The sequence below is a fragment of the Mesocricetus auratus genome, unplaced genomic scaffold, assembly GCF_017639785.1.
Source record: "Mesocricetus auratus isolate SY011 unplaced genomic scaffold, BCM_Maur_2.0 Super-Scaffold_100022, whole genome shotgun sequence".
In the NCBI taxonomy this organism is placed as follows: Eukaryota; Metazoa; Chordata; class Mammalia; order Rodentia; family Cricetidae; genus Mesocricetus; species Mesocricetus auratus.
In genome coordinates, this window is record NW_024429203.1 from 6444508 (window position 1) to 6468635 (window position 24128).

The following is a 24128-nucleotide window of genomic DNA, read 5'->3' on the forward strand; positions in this document are numbered from 1 at the left end:
GACAATGAATGATCCCTTTGGAATCCGCTGCAGATGGCAAGCTCTGAGGATGCTTCAGATTAATTTATTTATATACAGTCATCTATTATAGGCAAGACATTATGAGAACTTCTTGGGGGCAGGGAGAGGAGGTAGGGATGACAGAAGGCTTCCTCATTTGTTTTCTTGTTTCATGAAGAACCTGTGTCCTAGATGCTATGTCTGACTCTGACAATGACCCTGAGGGCTGGGTTATTACCTGGATTTAGAAATGAGACACAGAAGCAAAACTTCGCTAAGCTGCACGAGCAGCAAAGAGCTAAGCTGGAATTTAAATGTAGGCTTGTCTAGCACCCACGCTCAGGCTCTTTGCACACTGAGAAGGGGAAAGGCAGATGTTCGTGCTGCTCCACCTGACAACTTGGGAGATGTCCATAACCGTTTCTTGTTATGACCAAAGCTCCTCCAACACTGGCATGCTCCATGGGCTCCCGGAGTCTGTAAGACAAAGAATGCGAACCCCACCTAAGGTGTCCCTTCTTCAGGAAGTCCAGAATAGGTCCCAAAGAAACGCATTTAAAAATAAATAAATACCAGGTGGTGCTGATGCTGTGGGTCCAGGAATCCTGTTCTGAAAGTCACACTGCAGATGCTACATCCCCATCCTAGAGAGCTCAAGACACCCCACGGCAATTCAGGGACGTTTCCACGGAAAGTTTTAGGACCTCAGCAGATGGTTAGTCCCATCTCCCAGGACCCCCCACTGCCATCTGGTGGAAAAACAGGGCTCTGTGCCCCAGTGCTCTACGAGTGCAGGAGCACCCACAGGCTCCCTCCATGTGGACCTGGCTGGGTCCTTTCTGTTACCCTCCCTTTCTCGTTCTTAATTAAGATTCCCTCCTTCCAGATGGCAATTGCCTTACCCTCTTGTCTTTTTGCTTCTCTATTGGAGGCACAGTGATGATTCTGTCTTATTTTTAAAGGCGTGGGAGGGCAGCATATATATGTACGGGAATATCTTGTTGCTGAGATCACATTCCCAAAAAGTGTTCGTGTATATTAGATAGATGTACAAGGGAGGACTAGAAGGCACCGTTCCCACTTTACAGATGGGGATTTAAGTCCATTCGATCCATCTTGGACATCTATAGTAACACTATTATTGGCAACACTCCTCCAAGTGAGTGCTTATTGTACTATCATATGTACAGGTATGTCTCATCTGACTGCCACATAACCCTTTAAGGTACTGATCATTATTAAAAGTTAGCACATATGCATCATGGCCTTGTATTGTACTGTTCTAGCCCTACCCATGAAATAGGTCCCATTCTTACATTTCTTTTTTTCCCCTTTTAAAGGAAAGGAAGCCAAACACATGGAGTCCTTGTACCCTAAGCTGTATACTATTATGTAGTTATGTCTCAATTAGTTCCCAAAGCCTATCTCCTATCCAGCCTCCTAAAGTAGGTGAGGCTACCCTTCATTTCACTGGTAGCCTGGAAGGGATTGCCAAAACCATATGGGAAGTCACAGTATCAAGTGTAAACTCAGATCCATAAAGTAATTACCCCACTTCCTTTGAGTGTTGACATCATAACCTAGACTTCTAGACTTCTGGGATGATGGTTTCACCCACTCCAACCTCTGACCACCTAATGGTCCCAGTGTGCTCATGTGACATGCAGTGCATACTGTTGGTTCTTCAGTTAAATTCTACCACCTGCCATGGTTTTTATGCCCCATTCCCAAGTCAATGTGACAAAAACCTAGTCTCCAAATTCATAATTTCATGGCATTTGGAGCGGTGGCCTTTTGGGGGTAAGTAGAGCTGAACGGGATTATGAGGACATGACCCCAAGATGGATTAATGGATTTATCATAAAAGGGAGGGCGACTTGTTCTATCATACTTTCTCTGTCTCATCCTGTCATGCCCTCTGTCATGTTATGATAGTAACCTCATGATGGGTTAGTGGATTTATCAGAAAAGGAAGAGTGACTTGTGCTTTCATATTTTCTCTGTCCCATGATGCAGTCTCCTCTACCATGCTATGATAAGATGCCCATAATGGATTAATGGGTTTCCCAGAAGTGGAAAGGTAACTTTTTCTACCATGCTTTCTCTGTCCTATGATGCAATCTCCTCCACGATGTGACAAGGCAGCAAAAACGCCCTCACCAGATGCTGATGCCATGATCTTAGACTCTGAGCCTCTGATACTATAAGAAATGTATTCCTCTGTGACCCACCCAGCCTGTAGTATCCTGTTAGTCACTAAAAAACAAATTTAGGTAATCTGCTTTTCCATGAACTCTGGGAACTGGTGACATTTTCCAAGAATGCACAATCTAAGCCTCATTTAAGGAGATTTCAAAACCACAAGTCATGATTCCCTCTTGGTCACTTCCAAAGTAGGATGCCCCACAGAACAGATCTCAGAGTCCCTGCCTGGATATAGGCCTGTCGCCAAAGCTTGTGGACACTTCCAGAGGGAAGAGTGCTTCTCAGAGCACCTGCCAAGGAACTCTTCTTGTTGCCCTGGCATTTTCTGCAAAAGGAATATATGCCCAGCCAGGCCCGGGCCACCATCTCCTCTCTGGAGAGTGGATGTGAGAATGAAAATGGAAAGTACCTCAGGAAGAGCAACCACTTACAGTGTGTGGAAGAAGGCAGCAACTCCTGGCAGAGTTGTGCCATCTCAGAGCTCCCTACCAGCCAATATGCTTCCTTCCTACTTTCTGGAGCTCAAGTGAGGAGAGGCAGGATAAAGAGAAAAGCAGAGAAGAGCTTCCCATCATCCCTAGGGATGCACTTGAGACTCTGGGTGTATTTCTCAACCTGTGGGCAGAGGTGGGTGAGCTGCAGACGACGAAGCTGAGTGCCAATCTCCTTCCAACTACCCAAAGAGCCTGTTTCCAGAAGGAATGGAGGAGGCACCATATGCTTGGTGCAGGCTCTTCAGCTTGCTTTTTCTCAGCAAGCTGCTTTCTTGAGAATGTGTGTCTGCCTGTCTCTTTAGGGGCCTTGAAGAATGAGAAGTATATCCATTCATCACTCAGAGAGGAAAGTGAGCCAAAAACTTCCCTGTGGTGGCTCACCAGCTCCAGAGAATCAGTCTTCCCAGCTACTAGCAAAAGTTGCTTCTTCTGAAGCTGGCTACTTCCAAGGGAACGGGGAGCTTAGAAAAAAAGAAGGTGACTGATGTGACCCCACTTGTACATAATGAAAAAAGGCATCCAAGCAGGATAGAGTCAGAGCAGACAGCCTGTAGGAACAGTAGTTATGCTGTGCAGTCCTGTTCCATCACTCACTGGGTATGTGAAGGCTGTGTAAGCAGGACTCGTTGTTTTCTGTAAGGTGCAGAAGACAGAACAGAGCCAATTGGTTAAAGACTATGAAGGTGGTTAAAAAAAGTCATGATTACACACTGAAGTGGTGACAAATATGCCACTCAGAAGCCTAAGCTGAGATGTGGATTGTCAGCCACAGAGCTATGGGTCAAACTGGATGCTTACCCAAGGGAAAGCCTCCTCACAATAAGTTGGAGTCTCTCCATGCTGGAGCTGAGCTTCAGCCTCCAGCCCCTCGGGCTTGGTTCAGGAAAGCTAGTCCCACTCCTTATCTATGGCCCACTAGTTAGCTAGGAAGCCACTATAAAGAACCAGTACATAATCTGATCATGCCTCACCCAAGCCCCGGCTGCAAAGAGCACACAATGAAGCCAGGAGATATGACAAACTGACAAATGATCAGAGGTTAACAGCAGTGACAAACTGACAAATGATCAGAGGTTAACAGCAGTGATCTATCAGCATGGCCAATATGGAAGCTACAACATCCCCAGCTAAGGGACTGTGGACAAGGGGGGGGGAGGTGGGCAAGAGGCATCCCCAGAGTCAATCTAAGAGCAACAGGGCTGCCTGTGGGCTACACACAGCCAAGAGGCGCAAGAAAGAGCAGCAATTCGAGCAGGAAAGCAGGCACCAAGAGAGGTTAGTCAAAGGTCTGGTCTGAGCAGCTGTGTGAGCTGAAGTCTTGAGGTCTCCACATGACAGAGTGACTGGTTAGGCAGTAGCTCCCAGATGGTGACAGAAGGACCATCTCCAGAAAGCATACTTAGATCCCGAAAGAGATACAACTTGGTGGCCTTCCCTATGAAAAGGACAGCAGTGACAGTCCTCAGTGTCCTTCAGGATGGGAGCACTCTGACACTTTGAGGCTCATTACCTTCTATAATTTTCTGCTCAAGTGTATTTTCATGTATTTTATGTGTATGACAGAATACCTGGGCCTGGGTAGACTACAAAGAACAGAAAATATTTCTTATGATTCTTGGGCCTAAAAGGCTGTAGTAGAGACTGCATCTTATCTTGTAAGAACAGAAGGTAAAGGGTAAGGAAAGGAAAGGTACTCAGGAAAGAGAGGAGCGGGAGGGAGCAAGAAGGGAAAAGATGCCAGGGAAGGCATTGGAGGGTGGGGTCTTTTGTAACTGGATCACATACACACAGGCCCACAGGTACATCCTCCTGTGCTGTCCTATCCCTAGCCTCCACCTCCTCTCATCAGGAGCCTGGAGGGGGGATGTTTCAGATCTGCCCCATGTCCTTTGCCTTCATCTTCCAGGACCTGCTTCTGATGAGAACAAGGGCAACAAAATCAAACATTACGATGGCCTGGGCCTCCGTAACAAGCAGTGCCTGGGTTCACTCATGCCTGGCAGTTTTCTGAGTTCCAGGGCCTTACGGATGTCACATGCTAATGATCTTGCTTCTTAACCCAGATTTTCTGCTTAGACAAGTAGGAAAACAGCCTAGTACTCAGAGATGCATAGGAGAACAGTGCACCAAGTGGCCCAGGACTCTTCTCAAGCTCACAGCCCCCTGGCCACATGAACCTGGTTCCTATGATGCTCTGATCTGTAGGAAGTCAGTCAGAAGCCTGAGGGCCTGGATGAGCACATCTGTTGTGCACATCTGGTCCTGGGCATTTGCTTGTAGAATGATGAAAAGGCAGGATGAAGGGGAGAGACAAAGAGGGCTTGAGGAAGGCAGGTTGAGGGAAAGAAAGACATGTTTATGGTTGAGTAAAATGAAATTCAAAGTTGTTCTAATTTGTATATCCCCATTGCTAAGGATGTCTTTAGAGATATGTCTTAGCCATTTTCATCTCTTATTCTGAGAGCTCTTTGCTTAGATCCCTGACCTACTTTCTTTAAATTAGGTCATTTATTGTCCTGACAGTGGTTTTTGAGTTCTTCATATATTTGGGATATTAATCCTCTGTCAGATATACAGCTGACAAAGCTTCTCTATATATTGGCTTCTTCTTCATTTCATTGCTTCCTTTTATGCACAGAAGTTTTTATTTTTTAGGTCCTTCTTTCAACTGTTGGGCAAATCTAGTCCTGGTTAGAAAGTCCTTTCCTACACCAATGTCTTGTAGGTTGTTGCCTATGTTTTCTTCTAGAAGTTTCAGAGTTTCAGGTTTTACATTGAGACATTTTATCCATTCAGAGTTAATTTTTATGCAGATGACATATATGGGTCTACTTTCATTCTTCTAATATGGTCGTCCAGTTTTCCAGCACTATTTGTTGAAGATACTGTCTGATCTCTGGTATATGTTTTGGCATCTTTGTCAAGTATTAGAAGGCTATAGTTACATATATCAATGTGTGAGTCTTCTATTTTTGTTCCATTGATTTACATGCCTGTTTTTATTTCAGTACCATAGTATTTTTATGACTGTAGCTCTGTAACGTATCTTGAAATCTATAATGGCAATCCCTTCTGCATTGTTCTTTTTGCTCAGGAATTCTTTGGCTCTCAGGTCTTCTGTGGTTCTATATAAATTTTAACATGGGTTTTTCTATATCCATTAAGAATGTTGTGGGGATTTTGATAGGGATAGCACTGAACTTGTAAATTGCTTTTTGTAGAATGTTCATTTTCATTATATTAACTTTATCAATTCATGAGCATGAGAGGTCTTCCCATGTAACTCTACTAACTGGCTTTAATTTCTCCAAGCCTCATTTTACTCACATAGAAAGAAAACATAGAGCCTCTTGGAAAAATGTAAGGACTAATACTGTAGTCATTCATGGTCAACATGTTAAAGGCTGGTGCTCTGATGTCCACGAGGGTCCTACAGAATGGTCGACATCTGCTTGTTGAAGTGCTCCTCAGAAAAGTAAGAGGCACAGCCTATTTATGCAACCTCCACCAAGGCTTTTTGTGGAAATGTTTATCAAAAACTTGTACCCAATCTGCATTGTTGACAGCTTGTGTGGGAAACAATGTTACAATATTAAAAGAGGCTGAGAATGGTGGTGTACACCTTTAATCCCAGCAATTGAGAGGCCAAGGCAGGAGGATCTCTGTGAGTTGGAGGCCACCCTAGTCTACATAGGGAGTTCCAGGACAGTCAGAACTACACAAAGAGACCCTGTCTCAAAAAATATTAAAAGAAAAGAGCCTTAATTTCTGACAGTAAAGGATGGCATCTACTCACATTTCAAAGTTAATTTTACTTTACTTCTTGAGAATTATCTCTTCTTTTCCTTGACCATTTATCTCTGGAGCTTTTTTTCTTATTTTGGGGAGATCTTTGTGGAGACCTTGACCTTCATCAGCAACCAGAATTCCAAGCATCTTCCTAGGTTTTATTGTTTGGATTTGTTTATTACAGGATTTACTTTGCAGAATTTTTGTAGGTTCTTGTGTAATTAAAATTGCCAGGGCAATGGTTTCTAGCTCTTATTTGTGTGTTTATTGTCATCCTTAGGATGTTTAGCCCATCCTGAGACTGAAGGTAAATATCCATGTTTTTCTAATAATTATATGGCTTCATATTTTAACTTTCAAATCTGTTTGATCTGTTTGGAATGTGCATTAAGATGTCTATTAATATCCTAGCTGTAGATTCAACAGAAATTTCTTCAGTCAGTTACATTATTATGCCAACAGCACTTACTCAATAAACCATCCTTTTCTCACTAATTTAAGAACAGTGGAGAGATTTCTTTCATGTAACTCTAAATTTCTCCCATGAATTCAGTGCTATTTTGAGATTCTACATCCTATGCCATTGATTAGACTTCCTATCCATGCACCAGCACCACACCTGGTATTTCTTTTAATCTTAAAATCTAAGTGTAGTCCTCATTACCTACCAGCACACATCTGTTTTCACATTTCCTGAGTATTTATTTTTCTACGTGAATTTCAGGTAAATTTTCAAATTAAATCTCAAAACACATCATTTTGTTAATTCATTTGGGATCAAACAGGTCAACAAGAGAGACAATACATCTTCACATAAAGGCTTACATCTGTAGTTATTAGGAAATGTATCCAGTGGTGATGCTTGCATGCTTGGGCTTCTCCACAGGGAGGTCTGATGAGCAGCAGGCTTCGGCTAGCTGGCAGCACAGTAGAATCATGTGGGTTTAAATGGTTTCTGTCTTTCACCTCTGGCATCCTTGGTGCTGGCTCCCATCCTCTGGATCATTGCATCCTAAATGTGTGACATGGTAACTGAGCTATACTCCTGATGTCTCTATTCCAGGAAGGAAGACAGTAAAAGGCAAAGCGGCCCTGTGCCAACCACTCGCCCTCCCCTTTGAAGGAGATTTCTTGGAAGTCCACTTACCAAGTGTCGCTAGCATATCTAAAGTGTAGTCTCCCAGAGAGCTAGAAAATGTCTATTTCAGCTGGTCATACCACCCTCAAATCAGACTGCTCTTACCGGGGACAGAGGAGAAAGCTGGAGAGGCAGATGGAAGACTCTTGTTCCCTGCCTCGGACAATGAGCGTCTCCTGCTGTCAAGGTCTATGCTTTACCTGGGACTCTGTTACTTATGTCTCATTACTCCCGCGTCCCTGAAACTGCTAGTCACTATTACCTTCCCAAACTGACCAGAGTTGGATGTTGTTGCTGCATTGCAGCCCATCAGCAGCGTGTGACCACTAGACGGATCTCCGCTGCAGAGCCTTCCGTGGTGAGGATCTAGGACGTCTGCGTCGGCTTCCTTTGACCTGACCAACTGCCCCAGCCTACTTCCGTTTGCTCACACTTCCTCTGGATGGTCTGTTTAATCAAATCCTTTGCATTTTGGACTTTGTGTGCCTCCAAACGGCCCATACATTAAAGGCTTGATCTTAGGATGACACGGTTAAGAAGGGATAGAAAATTTAGAGGAGGGACCTAATGCCTAGTAGAAGGTAGTTAAGGCACCAGAGGTATACTCTTCAAGTAGTTATGGAACTCTTTCTCTTTATCTGTCTGTCTCATCTCTGTCTCTCTATCTCTCCTCCTCTTCATCTTCTTCCTTCTCTTTCTTTCCTTCTTCTCTCTCTATTATCTATCTATATATCTGTGTATCTCTCTAGGATATCTCTCTCTCTCTCTCTTTCTCTCTGCCTGTCTCCTCTAGTTCAACATGTTCAACATTATTTTGCTCCCTGAAAACTCCTGACATGACACACCACCATCTGCTACCTTCACCACCAGAACTGAGCCAATGCAGGCGTCATGCCTGGCAAACTTAGAATTCAATAAATGTTTTCTCTTTATATTTTTGGTATCTTAGATATTTTTACTGTAGTAATGCAACTCTCTGTGGGGTACAAACAACCCCTTGGATGTGTATGTATGTGAAAGAGACATAAAGATACCCATCAACACTCCTCTAAGTGTCTAGCTCTACATGGCTCAGAATTGCTTAGTCCTTTGAACCCAGCACACCAAGTTCATGCAAGGCTGCTGAACAACTGCATCTCACAAGTTGTGATGAGAATGCAAAATGATGCAAACACTTCGGAAATGGCTTGTCAGTTACATATAAAATGAAACACGCTTAATCTTATGCCCAGAAACCTCATGATTGACTATTAAATCAGCAGAAAGATATGTGTTCACATAACATTTGCATGTGGTTTTAAAAATACTTTTATTCATGAATGATAAAAAAAATCTGTGAGGGGTAAATTCCAAAAGTGCCAAAGGCAAATCGACAAGCACCTATTGGTATAGCCATACGATGAACTCAGCAATATAAAGGATCTCCTGCAATGTGGATTGATCTGAATGTATTATGATAAATGAAAGGAGCTAGGATCCACAGGCAAGATCTACTCAGTGGATGCATCTGTGTGAACCCATTTATGGGACAGTCTAGAAAAAACAAGCTACAGAGCATGAAGCAAAACAGTAATTTCTAGTAGCTGTGGTAGTGGTAGGGGAAATGATCACAAAGTCACAAGATGTACATTTGGCAAAATTCATAGGTATGTGCACTCAGAAAGGTGGCATCTCCTATATAAAGCATATGTTATTAAATGTAAATTTAAAACATTTAGCCTCTGTCTGCCTTTTGGACTGCACACTTACACTTCCTTCTGAGGCAAAGGACTTAAAATGGTGTCTATTATTTCATTCAAGAGCACCTTCATTCATGGACTTCCTCTGGGAAAATAACATGTCCTTGGCAACACCTCTCACTGCTCTTCTATTTTCTTCTAATTCTTGCCTCCTTCTCATCCATGGGTCAAAGGCTCTCGCCATCCTAACCTGACCATTTCCATATGTTGAGCTTGTTGCCAATGGCGAGGCTAAGGTCTTCTGCATCCTGCACACCTGTTCTACCACTGGGAACCATCCTTACCATGATCTAACTGTTTATAAGTGGTTGCTGACTCTGCTGTGATACCATCATGTCATCATCACTCCTATCCCTGATACTGCTCAATTACTTTCCCTGGGTCTGCCGTGAACTTCTATGGTCTATTCCTTCTAGAGCTCATGTTTCACATTCCTCATGGCCCATATCACCAGGAATTCTACACATCTCTGTCAAGTCTTCCATATGTACCCAATGTCCCACATCTAGCCCATGTGGTTAGAGAACTCAAGCTTCTAAGCCTTTCTTGTCATTCTTTTTTTTAACACTTTTATTATATATTTAAATTAAAAACAAGCTTGCTTCCCATGTCAATCCCAGCTCCCTCTCTCTCCCCTCCATGCCCACTCTCCCCAACCAGCCCCCCTCAGCTACCCACTCCATTCCCCAGGGAAGGTAAGGCCCTCCATGGGGGATCTCTTTCTTGGCATTCTTAATCCTATATGTACTTCATCCCTGAACATAAATGTGACTATGTGTTCATGTGGTTTAGTCCTCAGCACAATTGTCATTTTCATCTCACCAAGGCCCAGACATCTCAGCAGCTACTCTCTATTTGAATTTTAGCTGAATTCATCACTTGTTAATATATATTCCTTTCCACTCATCACTGTCTCCCTTCACTGTCATTGGCAAGTTCATCTATGCCTAACATCATTGGATGCATAAATGATGGCATGACCTTAAAAGCATCATTGTTTCTTCCAAGTCTAAACTGCACCAGCTCTATTGTTTCACCTTCCCTAAGAAAATACCCACAAGAGGCCCATTTTGTCCCTCCCTCATGTTGTCCTCTTTCTGAGTCACTAAAGATCAATGAATGAGTTGATCCTGGCTCCTTCCCCATTCCCAGCACATATCCTAAGCTCACTCAGCACACAGACACATAGCTGAGCTATAGATACTTGGTTTCCCTGTGGTCTGCACCTCTGTCCATTCATTCCATGCTCCTCAAACCTTACCTACCAGTCTTCATGTCTGTTTTCAGTTATTAGGGGTATCTGGGGGAAAGAGCATAATCTGTAGAGAGAAGTCAAAGCGCAGCTTACAACTTCAGCACCAGGGCTGTGGTCTCAGTGCTCCCTTGGAGCAGTTCCACCAAAGCAGCTTTGGCTAACAGGTAGTAGATTTCACTGTAAGGCACTCAAGGACCAAGTCTTAAGACTCACCAGAGGGTCTTGGTCCTCCAGGAGGCAAAAGACTGAAACATAACTACTCAGTTTTTCCGGGATAGTATCCCAAAGTTTGAAGCATAACACCCCAATGCCCTGCAACAAAGTAAACTGAGGCATGTGTGAGTGCCTGAGTTTCTACCTACTTCATCTACTCATTGACTTATCCCCTTATTAATTTACTTGACAAACATTGATACCCTATCTATGAAAACCAGCTTCATGCATGGTAATGGAAAAAAAAGCGCTAAGCATCAGGCATCAAAAATAAAGCTATCCAGTGCAGCCTTCACAGTTCTGCCAGGAAGCACTGGGTGCTCATTGCCCCATCCAGCCCACCTTACTTGTCTCCATCTGCAGAAACTATGCCTCCTCTGTTAGACTGGCCCATTTTACCAGACTTCCAGACTGATCAAAAGCAGCTGGCCACTTCCCCCTCTCTCTGTGCTGTTACAGCCTGGATGTGGAAACTTCTCTGCTCCCTTTTACATCAATGAGATGACTAGACACAGTAGTCGGGAGATAGGCGATACTGGGGAATAGAGAAAAGACCACTGAGGTCATCAGTCAGAGCTATCACCTCCCCCTACTCTTGCAGCCGGCTTCCTGGCTGTCGTCTTGCCCGAGTATTTCTTGCACACCTCATAATTTGCCACTGGATGGTAAATTGGGTAGAGGACTCCTGATTTGGCCCTCAGCTGTCCCTTGGTCTATAATTCCCCATCTCTATCCATTCTTGTGCCTGTGGTACCCTGGGGAGATGGATCAGCAGGTGTCCAACCTCAGTGTTCATTTAATGCACTGAATAAAACATTACTCACAGATTAACGGAGCCGTTTTAAGTGAACAACCATTTTCATCTGTTTTAAATTTTCATGGGTACTTTCCAAAGAACAAGTACATTGTTAATAATTGAGGGGAAAGAGGCCATGTTAATCTCTCGGTATTTTAATAAGGTCCCACTGTGCCCCCGCCATTTTATTAAAATGGCTTCACTTTCCTCTAAGGTGGTTTCCTTTAAGGAGTGCTGGTAGGGCAGGTGGGTGGGGTTTCTGGAGGTTGGGGAGCATTTTGCATTTCTGTCACGAAGAGGTTAAGTCCTACAACAGGGCTTCACCACACCCAGGATGTCTGGATCCAGGGGTGGGTACCACAGAGATGTCAAGAGATGATGCCGTTGGAAGATATAGAACCAAAGACGATGGAAAGTGAGGCGTGAATAAGAGGGAAAGAGGAAGCAAGGGGTCAGAGGGATTGCAGAAGCACTGAGTCTCCTCTCTTAGCCTCTGGGCCAGGAGTGAGTTTGTGTATGTTTTGAGGGTCTAGTACCGCTCTAAGCCACATTCTCAACGAAGCACAATAAAACAGTAGCCATCATGGACACCAGGCCCTGTACATCCATCATGTCACAGACTCCCTCTGACAACATTGTAACACTAAGGTCACCCCTTTACAGCAGGAAAGAAGAGGCATCTGCCTGAAGTGACAGAGCATGAGCAGCATGCCACAGCCGGACCACAGTCTGTTTAGCTCACCGCCCACCGTGCAAAGCTGAGAGGAGGAACTGCCCTAACCTGAGCTGGTTCTCAGTCTGTAATCTAAGCCTATGGGAGAATCTGAAGAAGCCACTCCTGGGGGCCCAGTCTCTCTCTTACAGTGGCCTAAGCCCGATTTCACTTCCTGAACCCTTACAACACTTAGCCACTCAGCCTTCAACTCTGACAAAAAAAAGGGCTCTGAGTGCCTTGCAAGACTGACAGGTATGTGGGGCTGCTGGGATTGGTGGTAGGAAATACACACGAAGAAGGGGAGGGATTGGTTCAGATGAGATGGCACAGCCTCAGCCTGCATGGGAAGCCACTCCACTGAGCAATTTCATGCAAGGACCTGTTAAAACATGCTGTGAGGGGAGCTTAAAACAGCTCAGCAGTAAAGCCTTCCCCTCCCTGTTTATAAGCAGAAAGCAGCTGCCCTCTTTGCTGGAAGGGTTAGATGGAAGCTTCCTAGGCTAAAGAAGAGCAAACAAACAAAAAAACACAAAAAAGCAGGGTTTCTCAGTTCATACAAAACACAGTTGTCCCTGCCAGGGTGGGGGATCACAACTTTCTACAGTCTGGACAGAAAATCACCTCCAGGCTCACATGCAACGTGAGTGGTAGGTCTCTTCTGAAAAGGTGGACCCTCAAATAAGATATTTTCAGGATACCAAGGAGCTTCCCTCACAATATGTCTCAAATTCCTCCCCCTTAAAGTCCAGAATTTCATCATTATGGGTTTATTATGAACAAACACTGGTGCCAAAATAATCACCAGGGCTGTGTTCTATCCCAACAGCTGCACAGCCCGCTCTAAACCATCCACTTCCATCTGCCCATCTAACAACTAGAAAACAAGTGAATCTCTAAGAACCTAAAATAAATGTCAAGTGTAGCCCACATGAAATGCAGACAGATGTACAAGCCTGTAATGCTGAGAGACTAGCAACTGTAAATCCTGTAGCATCCATAGCATCCTATTGAAAGAGTACTGGTCTGGCCTAGCATGATATCTGAATGAAAAAAAAGAAATGAAAAGGAAAGAAAGCTGCTCCTAGGTACAGTGGAAGAGAAAGTTTATTGTAGATAAAAGAGAGTGGGTAGAAATAAGAACATCTGGGAGACACCAGAGTGGTCATGACCCTGAGTCATGAGGGAGAAGGGAGAGAGGGAACCAGATTGTGCAGCCAGAAAGTCAAAGGTATAAAGGGGGCAGGTAACCAAAATGTCTGGATTATATAGGGAAGAGACTCCAGGAGAAGGGCAGCCCAGCCTCTGGGTTGCAGAGTTCAGGGTAGAGGACAGGGTATGCCAATAATACCCTGTAACAGGTAGGGGCTGAGGGATTCTGGGACAATCTGGAGACCAGGCTCACTTTGATATGCTAAATAGCCACCTCAGCTATTTGTCCCTGCTTGAAACACCAACCATAGTGGAGCAATAGTGGCATTTTGTTTTGGGGGTAACCAACAACTGTCTAATTGGATGTAAGGCCTTCTTGATAAAAGAATTCATGCTTTGCACTGTAAACCTAGCAAACTCTTCGTGGCTGGCTGACTGACATTTTCCTTAACCAATATAATTTCCAAGTGTATTCTAAATACTTATTCTTAGACCCACAGATAAGTATAGCTCTCATCTGTCATTGTTCAAAATTCAGAGAACAAGTGGCCATAAGGTTCCCACCTTAACTGACATATCTGCAATGCAATTTCTACTACTAAATGCATGGTGTGGGGGGATGACATAAGTGAGGGCAGAAAAGTTATAAGAGCCAGAGAACCAGGACACCTGCTGCAAGATCGTGTCTTCTAAACAGGACAGCAAAGTTACCCAGGAAACCTCAACAAGAGTTGCATAATGAGAACACAAGCTGATGAGCTGACGCGAATGGGGAGAACCTCACAAGGTCTCACCCCAAAACAAAGAGCTACAAGCAATCAATAGGTACTAAGAAGAACAATCTGTTTCCTCCAGAGATGACCTCCCTGATAGGTTATCCAATCCCAAGGGGTCTGCCCTAAACATGTACACATGCAATCAATACTAAATGGATGTGGGTGGTTTTACAGGTAACAATGACAAAGAAAAAATAGAGGTCATGAATCTGAACGGGGAACAGGAGATGAGTTGGTGGAGGGAGGAATGGTACAAACAGTATAAATATAGTGTTTCTATATGAAATTCTCAAAAATTTAAATTAAAAAATAGAGTTATAGGGGAGAAACTATTGATGGATTTGATCATTCTATATATGTACAGAATTCTCAAATGACAATAAAATACATTAAAAAAATAAGTATATTCATCTCTAATACATCCTGGAGCTGTTTCTCCCTTGCATGCAAGCCTTGGTTGCAAAAAGAGGAATCCCAAAGCCACCCAGTGATCCACACAGCTCTTAACACATGGTTGGCACTCGGTTACTTGTGTGTCTTATCGCTGTCATCTTAGCAAACCCTCTCAACTTTATCTGCCCCTTTTACCAGTCCTCTTCAGAGCAGTGTGCACAGCCTCACTCACATAGACTCAGAGACACAGTGAATTCTCCTTGGTCAAGGCCTCACACATGGGCTCTGAAAAGCTGGAACACCTATGCCTCCCGAGCTATGTTCTGCATGCCCAGGCATCTATGTTTCCAGTGACTGGTGTCCTCACTGGATCTAATCTTAGCAGAAGAGACTTCCACATCCTCTTGTTAGGGAGCAAATTTTATACATGAAAATCCTGACACTGACAGCTTCCAAATGTGACTGTATTTAAAGCTAGGAGGCAACTAATGTAAACAGAAATCACTAGGATGCATTCGCCCTTATTCAATGTAGCTGGCCTCTTTAGGCAAGAGGACATTAGGACACAGTCACATGCAGAGCCCTTGTGAAGACAGAGGAGATGCACTGTACAACCAATGGAAGGAGGCATGGGGGGAAGTCAGCTCCGCCAGGCTCTTTATCTCAGATGCCTAGTTCCAAGAAGAACGAATGTGTTAGATAAACTGCCTACTTTGTTATGACCAAGTCACATGCGTCAGATGCTCTCATGTGTTCAAGAAGCAGGGGCTGGACTCCTGCGGGCCATGAGACCCAGCACCTAGCATTTAGGTCCCCACCATGCCACCTGCGGCTTCCTCGTCCTCACCTTTGCCATGTCTCTACTTTCTTCACCATGATCAATCATTCCATTTTTTTGTTTGGCCTCCTCTCATGAATAATGTATTTGAACTGTGCCTGACCCTGCCTCACGTTAGCATGCTGTACACACGTGCACTAGTGTGTGGTTGTATGTCCACTGTGTCTTTTATTCTCAGCTATTTGATCTACTCCATAAGGCCAGCAGTCAAGTGGAGACCAATTAAATAGCAACGCTTATTGGAACTTTAAGGTTGATTGTCCTAGGATATTGATTACACAAACAAGACAAAGGCCTGAGGTCATACCACTGGTAAGAGACACAGTAAGAATGACTACCCATCTTTGAGCCACTTTGCTAGGCCATATTACTGTCCCTCTTCCAGCCCTCCATCTCCTTATACCTCATATCCAGTCATGTTCCATGCCCATCTTTCTTCTGTCACCCTCTTTAATTACAAGATGTTCTCAAGCACACATAACAGCATAGACATAAGAGCAAGCCCCTCAATGTGCAAATGCTACCTTTAAGTACATATCCATAGACACACAGAAGCACACAGGAGAAAATCTTACCACCACCACTTTGCACACAGTCTGCAGTTACTCGTTGCTATTTTTCTTCATAGACTGAAAAGACGGTAAGACCAGAAGACTGCTTTGGTTTTCTCTAACTACTTTGTTGGCTCTTGCAAGTAAGAGTCTGTTCCTAATGTTGGGAAAATATGTTGTACATGCCCTGCTGAGTGCAGGGAGCAGGTCTTCTGTAGATGTGGCTGCAGTTGGGAGATGCATGGCACACACACTGGGCACAGATACAAGTATCTAGGAGCACACACTGCCCACACACTGTTCTGGGCATGTAGAGGCATGGATACACTGAACAGAGAGGCACAGCGAGACAGATGTGGACCTCCGACACAGTAAATTTTTCTCTTTCTCTTCTTCATTAGGAAATGAAATGAAATTCCTGTGGAGTCTGTCCAGGCTGAATTGTGCTTCTCCAAAGAATTTCCCTTCAGAGTCTGCTAATTGTCCCATCCACAGTCCTAGTCAGCTACAGATCCTATCTGCCCCAGGAATGGACATAGCAAGCCCATTTGCCTAGGCCTAGTACCCACTCCCACATAATTGAGTTCTCTCCCTGTCAAATGCAGAAGATAAAATGAATCCACCATCTTGTAAGCCCCGGAAAATGAAGTGAAAAATGATAACATCAGCAAGGGTCAACTATCAACCCAACAAAAGCCCATCTTTCATTCACACACATGTGCTTGCACTACATACAGACCCCTTAAAGGCACCTGTGGCAGGGGACCAGAGAAGGTATGTAGGATTGATATGATCAAAATGCATTATGTACATGGAAAATGTCATAATTAAACCTGTTGGTTTTTATAAATAGCGAGTGCTGATAACAAATGGAGAAATCAGGCTGGACAGATGGCGCAGTGGTTAAGAGCACTTGCTACTCTTACAGAGTACCTGGCTCAGTTCCCAGCGCCCACACTGGGCAGCTCAAAACTGTCTGTAACTCTAGTTATAGGGAATCTAATTCCCTCTTCTGGCCTCCGTGGGCATCAGAACACATGTGGTGCACATACATATATGCAGGCATAAACACATATGCATAAAATAAAAATGAATCACTCTTTTTTAAAGGAGGAGAAATCTTGACCTAAAAACCTTGATAACACGAGGGAGAGAGCAGATGAAGGTCCCCCAGTCTCCTTGTAACTCTGAGCCCAGTGTGGGAGAGCTGTAAACAAGGACTTGAAAGTTTTTCCAAGTAAGAGGACAGAGCCCATATGTCAAGAGAAGAGGAAACAGCATTCCTCCTGGGAACAGTGGCAAGTGTTGTCTGCAAAGCAGAAAGTGGCTCTTACCAGACTCCAAGTCTGCCATCCCCTGACCTTGGCCTTCCAACCTCCAGAACAAAGAGAGATTGAGGTTTGTTATTCTAGACGTCCCGTCAATTGAGCGCTGCCCCAGCAGCAGAAGCTGAGGAGGATCATGTATAAGTCAATATATTTCAGAGAGCTGTGAGTCAGCTGGGGAAGGGCTCAAGTGGGAAAGTGGAAGAAGGAAGGAGCTAGAATTAGGGGTGGGGCATCTCCATGGCACAGGCCATGGGAAGGGCTTGCTGTATGACCTGCCGTTGTTGGGGAAGGTGTCACTGTAGTCCTCGGGTCATTAAGAAAGTCTTTGGAGGACATGTTGCTAAACTTATCGGTGGGGTATCAGAAGGTACTGCTTTGCCCTGTGGAATTATCCTTAATGGGGCTGAAGGGTTGTGAAAACAGAACTTGTTCTGTCTCATAAGTAGGGGTTCCTAAGATACCAGGTGTGTGTGGGGGGGGGGATTGCTGTGCTCCCAAAACTACCACATAGTGCTGAGGGGAGAGAAAATCCATCAAGGACTTGAGGGAGCCCCAGCTCAGGCTCCTTCTTGGCTAATAGTAGTGGGTAGGCTCCTGTGCCCAAATGAGGTGAGAGGAAGCACGGGTGACATGGTCAGTGAAGTGTGAACGAAATGCACACCTTCACTCGTAGGCAGCCTTTAGGTGTCTCCTCTAGGCTGGCTGCAGGGTGTGGGCTTCCTTGAGCAGACAGACTAGTTGGCCTGAGAATGTCACATCCTGTATGGGAGGCATGGGGGCTTATTTTGACTGTGTGCTGTCTCAGCCTGTTCTGACTGCTATGGAGCTAAGGGGAGTGAGGCAGACAGAGGAAGTGAGTTCCAGCCAGAAACAGCAGCAAGTACAAAAACCTTAGGACAGTGACACGGCAAGCAGGCTCAAGAAGAATAAAAGCCAGGTAGTAGACTAGAATAGTGAAGTCGCAGGGGTCAGGAGACCTGAGTCTGTGAAAGTCACCATTAGATTTTAGCTCAAAGTGACAGGGAAATTGCCAAGAGTTATGAACACAGAAAGCTCACCTGAGGCATTTTAAAAGGCAATATTCATGCGTACTAATTATACACAATAATGAGGTTCCACAATACATTTTCATACATGAATATATTTTATTCATATCCACATAACCTTCATTACCTTTCTTTACCCTTCTCTCTACCCATAATTCCTTTCCTTTAAGAGTTCCTTGATTCTACATACAAAGGAGATATTTGATATTTGTCTTTCTGAGTATAGCTTATTTCATTTAACATGATGATTTGAATTCCATCTGTTTCTCTCAAATAGACAGGATTTGTTGTTCTTTATGACTGAATAACACCCCATTGTGCATATATGCCATGCTTTCTTTATCCATCCATCCTGTGGCTGTGTCCTGATATCCCTAGAGCTGTATAGTAGAAGGAGTATGACTGGACAGGGATCATATAGTAGTTCCGTTTTTCGTTTTGTTTGTTTGTTTGTTTGGTTGGTTGTTTTTGTTTGTTTGTTTTTTGTTTTGTTTTCATTTTTTTGTTTTTGTTTTTTTAGTTTTGAGAGACAGGGTTTCTCTGTATTGCTTTGGAGACTGTCCTGGAATTGGCTCTGTAGACCAGGCTGGCCTGGAACTCACAGAGATCCACCTGCCTCTGCCTCCCGAGTGCTGGGATTGAAGGCATGTGCCACCAACACCCGGCTTCCGTTTTTCATTTTTGAGAAGCCTCCACACTGATTTCCCTGGTGGCTGAACCAGTTTATATTCCCATAGGCAGTAGCTAAGGGTTCTTTCTCCACATTGGTAACTTGGTTTTGTGCTGGTGGCTCTTTGTAGCCTGCAATGCTTTCAAATGGTTCTCTGGCTATGCAAAACACAGTGGAGGACTTATCTGGGAGGGGATGGGAACTGACCCGAGGAGCATGTTGAAAATGATGGTGTGGGGGGAGGAGAGAACAAGAGTCTGGGAGGGGCCAGGAGCAGCTGCAGTGAATATGACCCGAGCAGCAGGACAGAATTGGCATTTGCTGTGTAGGGAGCTGTGAGGACAGCCTGTGAAGAACAGCATGATGGACTGGAACAAGAGGAGAGCCCTAAGACTCTGGACACAGGCAGCCGGCCCAGACCAGAGAAAGGCTGGGAAGAGAGGACAAGACCAAAGTGGCTTGTCATCTGTGGGTCTCAGCTGACACAGCATTGTGGCGGCCTGGAGCAGATGCAGCTGGGACAGCCAGAAAACTGGTCTTCTGGAAGAAGGAAGGTCATTCTTCTCTGTGCCCCGGGAGCTTCCCCCTCTCCACAAGGTTACCAGTCCCCTGTGTCACCCTGCTATAAGGAAAGGAAAATAGAGCCCTGACAATCCCATTGGCTGACTGGGAGACAGAGAAAGCAGGGAAGGGCCCACTCACCACTAGCTTTGCTGTAGGGAATGTAACCCCAGCAGATCCTTATCCTGAGCATTATTCCAGGACAGAAAGCCCTGCTACTAAGTCTTTCTGGAGAGGGCCACAGAAAAAACTCCAGATACCAAGCACTGGATGGAAATTCACAACAGCGACCCAGGTAGCACAGAGCGAGCCTTCATTCAGGTGATCACAGAGGCCAGGAACAGTCATGGGCCTGGAGTTAGTTAGTCTCCGACCAGCTAGTCTTTGTGGAATAGCATAATTAATACCTTCATCTTTGGGGCTGTGATGTCCCTCAAAGGATAGTCCTGAAATGATAACTCACTCACCACCCCTCCCAGCCCCATAGTCACCATCTACCAGGACATGTTACCAGATAATATTCAGTTATTTCACACCAATAGGACACAAGCTGGAATCCAAGGTCCACACGGATTAACTGGTGAGCTGAGGAAAGACACGGGCTTTTTCTCCATCTCTGCTTTCTCCTGACGTCACACGTCTTAGAAGGGACACTCAGTAGAGGTTTGTGTCCTCCCAGTGTGTTCCAATAGCATTTTGGCATCAAGGTCACTGTACTAGTATCCCTGACTGAACCCCTACATACAGTTAGCACTCAGCAGGTACTTTCTGGGAGCCCATCTATTCCAAATATCACTAATAAATGTAGGCTCCACTGTATCTAGACACGTCTTAAATCTTTTTTTTATTTTAAAACAATCTTTTCTCATTTTACACACCAGTCCCAGTTCCCACTCCCTCCCCTCCTGCTCCCCCACCTCCCTCCCACCCCACCCCTGTTCACTCCTCAGAGACCCTAAGGCACACTGTTAAAAGCCTCTCAAGAGCTCCTTATGAGACACCAGCTGGTCCCCTGCAGCCTTAGCCTGGAGCTGCTTTTCAAATCCTAACTTTCAGCTAAGAATGTCCTTGTGACTCGTTCTGAATGTCAGGCCCCTCTCAAGACTAGCATTTGGGGTCCTCAGCTTCCCCCGCCCCACTTCTGGAAGAATCTTGAACTCAGTGACATTGGACCTGCATAGGTCATTGCCCCCTCTTAAGTGTAAGTCCTTCTGCATCCAGTCATTCTCCTGAGAACACAGGCCCACCAGGACCAACTCAGCTGCTTTGGGGACACAACCAAGAAGCACTGGTCTTGGGCTTTTGGCTGATTCACAAATTCACTAAGTGCCTTGAGCCACTATGTGTTACCTCAGAGACACAGAGAGCTCCTGATGCTCTCCACTGTCGTGTGTGATAAATTTAGCATTTGCTTCCCAGGGTTTGTTTCTCCAGCTGGACATTTCTAGATATTCTTTATTTTCTCATATAGCTTCAATGCAATGTGCCCCAATACACATTCATCAATAACCAACATTTTATACAAATACTAATGTGAAAAAGTAGTCCTATTTGAGAAAGAGGCTTGGAGAATAGCATACCCATGTTAAAAACCTTTGCTTCACATACAGGCTCACCCAGGCAGAAATTCTGTGCATTTTTCAGCCACACTATTTCTTCTCAGTCAGTCGCTTCTAGAACTTAGAGTGGAGCTCACATTCTGTGAGTTTCTCTCACATGACTAGCCCCTGAAACATGTTCTGTCACACATTATGTAAAATGAGCATCGTTATCTTCATTTCATTGATGAGAAAATGCAGACTTCAATCAGCTCATTACCCTGCCCAAGGTCCTACACACAGCAAGCACCTTGCAGAGATTGGAACCAGCTCTGAGCCATGCAACCCCTCTCCCTGAAGCCCTTTAGCACTTGCTGCGAGAATCATACTCCTCTCCCTGAGTCCACTCCTTCAGGTGGTCCTTTTAGGGGTTCTCTGCTCCCTTCCCTACTGTCCTGGCTGCTGTCCCTGTTGTCCCTCTTCTTCCCTGATTGACCTACCTGTATGCTCACCATCCTGCCAGGCAGAGCTGATGTTCAGTCCTGACCTCACACAGAAGAATGTCTGCCTGTGTGAACATCAGCTGTTCACAGGAGGGTTCCAAGACTGCAAAAAGGACAGAGCACACTGTGCCCCACAGCTCCGTTAGAAACCAGGGTCATCGGTGTCACTCTCCGCCCTTGCTTTTATCAGCTTCTCTGTGTAGAACTCCACGTCGCTGAGCCCCATCTCTGCTCAAAGCCTACACCATGAAAGAGGACACGGGAGGTTGTGTGATGGGAGGGGCGTGTTCTTTCACATTGCTCCTCTTAAAAACATCAATAAATAGCTTGTGACGAGTTTAATGGAGATTAAATTACTAGAATCGAGTTATTCCTCATTATAGAGTCCAGCTATTCCCAACGTTTATTGTACAAAGTAACACCATTAACGCGCAATGTTAGAGGTCCAGCAATTGAATCCAAAGTTGTTTCTGACTATCCTGCAGAACTCTGAGCATGGGAGGCAAAGGGACAGCATCATGTGATGGCAATTTCTCCCCCAGTGACTGGTGTTGGCACACAAAGGAAGGCTGGCAAGCTCACAAGGTCTTCTAGGTGGCACCTGACATTTCCTGGAGCTGTCAGGAGCAGGGAGTGCACAGGCTTCATTAGTCCTCGCAAAGGGCAGCTGAAATAGCGGCAGCCTCTGCGCCATTCTCCACTTTCCCCATGTCTCTTGACACCCGCTGGAACTTCATTGCCATTAACAGCTCTGCAAATTGCACCTTCAGCAAAATGCCCACGAGGTAATAAACAGCTCCACAAGAGAATTCCAAAACGGGCCTCCTGTCTCTGACTGCTGGTGAGAGGTGTAACTCCATCCCCTAGCTCCCGTTATATGTAGGCAAGCTATCCTCATACCCAGCTAAGTGCTCACCTATGAGACTGTATCTCTAGACCAGCTGGGAGCTTATTGCTTGGAAAGAGAATACCTGAGTTCTAGCCCAGGATCTAAGTAGGAGACCTTGTAAAACTCACTCAACCACTCTTAATCTGTTTCCTCACTAGCAACAAAAACAGTATCTCCTTCGCTGGCTGTCCTGAGGAACATAAGGTCATCTACATAAAATAGTTAGGTGATGTCACTGAACAAGGACTCAAACCTGTAGCCATAGTTATCTACCACATGTTCAGGATTACACTGACCAAGCCCATGACTTTGAGTATTGGGAGGTGTGAGCTGTCTGAAAACACAGATGCAACAAACTTCCCTACTTATTCTTAAGCCAGAATCTCAAAATCCCTCCTTCAACATCCTCATCATTCTGAACTCTATGTTCCCAGTTTTGTAGGATCCTTCCCTTCTTGGTACTATTCCTGACTCCAGAAGTCTCCAACACTCTTTGGACACCCCATCACTCTCTGCATCATGGTCTTCCTGAATGTAGTGCAGACACACCAGTGGATAGAATATTTTTAACCAAAAGGCCTTATAAACCATCTGTGTCCTGATTACTACTGGGTCTGTGTTTGTGACCAGTGAACACTGTGACCATGTGATGCGTTGAAGAGGAACATACTCCTTCCCCACACTAAAGCCAGGGGAGCAGAATACCCCCTCAGTGAATTTGTGGTCCTCATCCAGGATGCAGTCAGGGGATGCTTTCAGTTATCAGATGCATCTCTGCTGGGGATTGAGTCACTATGGATTTGATTTGTAGAGTTGCCTAGCTGCTGCTGATAGATAGCCTGATAAAATAAGAGATATCAATTGTCGCCCTTTGCAATAAAAGATGCTGTCACTGCAGCACTACTCTGACTAGAAGTAGTAGCAAAGGAGGACAGAGCCTGGCTGCTGATGTAGAAGGGAACCAACCATTGTCAGGGCTCATTTATTAGCCACCCTAGCAGAGCATGCTTCTTCCTGGCTAACCTCCAGGTTTGTGGCCCCTGACAGCTTTCCTGGATGGTGTCATGGACACATGCAGTGGCTGCAGATGCATCTCTAAAACCTACTTTAAAAAGAGATAAGATTGGCTATGAGGATCCTACTACAGTGTCAACTGAATTAGAGAAACAATACATGGATACGTAGAACTGTAAAATATTCCCAGTAACAACAGTTCCAATGGGGCAAGTTTATCCTGATGACAAGCTTTTTCAAGGGATTCAAGGTTTCATGATTGAATGACTCAACAGTGTCAGGAAGAGACTGGGGGGTCAATCTTCTGAGTTGTTGACCCATCCTCAAACTCAGCTGTGTGGTCACATATTCCGAACAAGGCAATCTGTTTCTTCTGTACCTTTTAAAGAAAACTCTCTCGCTTCATTTCTATCAGCCCATTATCCAAGACTGTGTCCCAGGCTGTCACTTGCCTTATATAGCACAGCCAGTGATTGACAAGGTAAATATGACTGTGATTGATGAGCTTGGCTTCTCTTGAAACACATG

The 24128-nt window shown here is 44.8% G+C and overlaps 1 long non-coding RNA gene across 1 annotated transcript; it reads right to left on the bottom strand.

Moving 5' to 3' along the window:
* Positions 1–246: 246 nt before the first annotated feature.
* Positions 247–21833, bottom strand: LOC121133415. The gene is made up of 3 exons (XR_005870241.1): positions 21695–21833; positions 7314–7500; positions 247–477 (listed from the first exon to the last, which is right to left on the bottom strand). It is a non-coding gene; the product is annotated as an uncharacterized LOC121133415 (long non-coding RNA).
* Positions 21834–24128: the final 2295 nt, after the last annotated feature.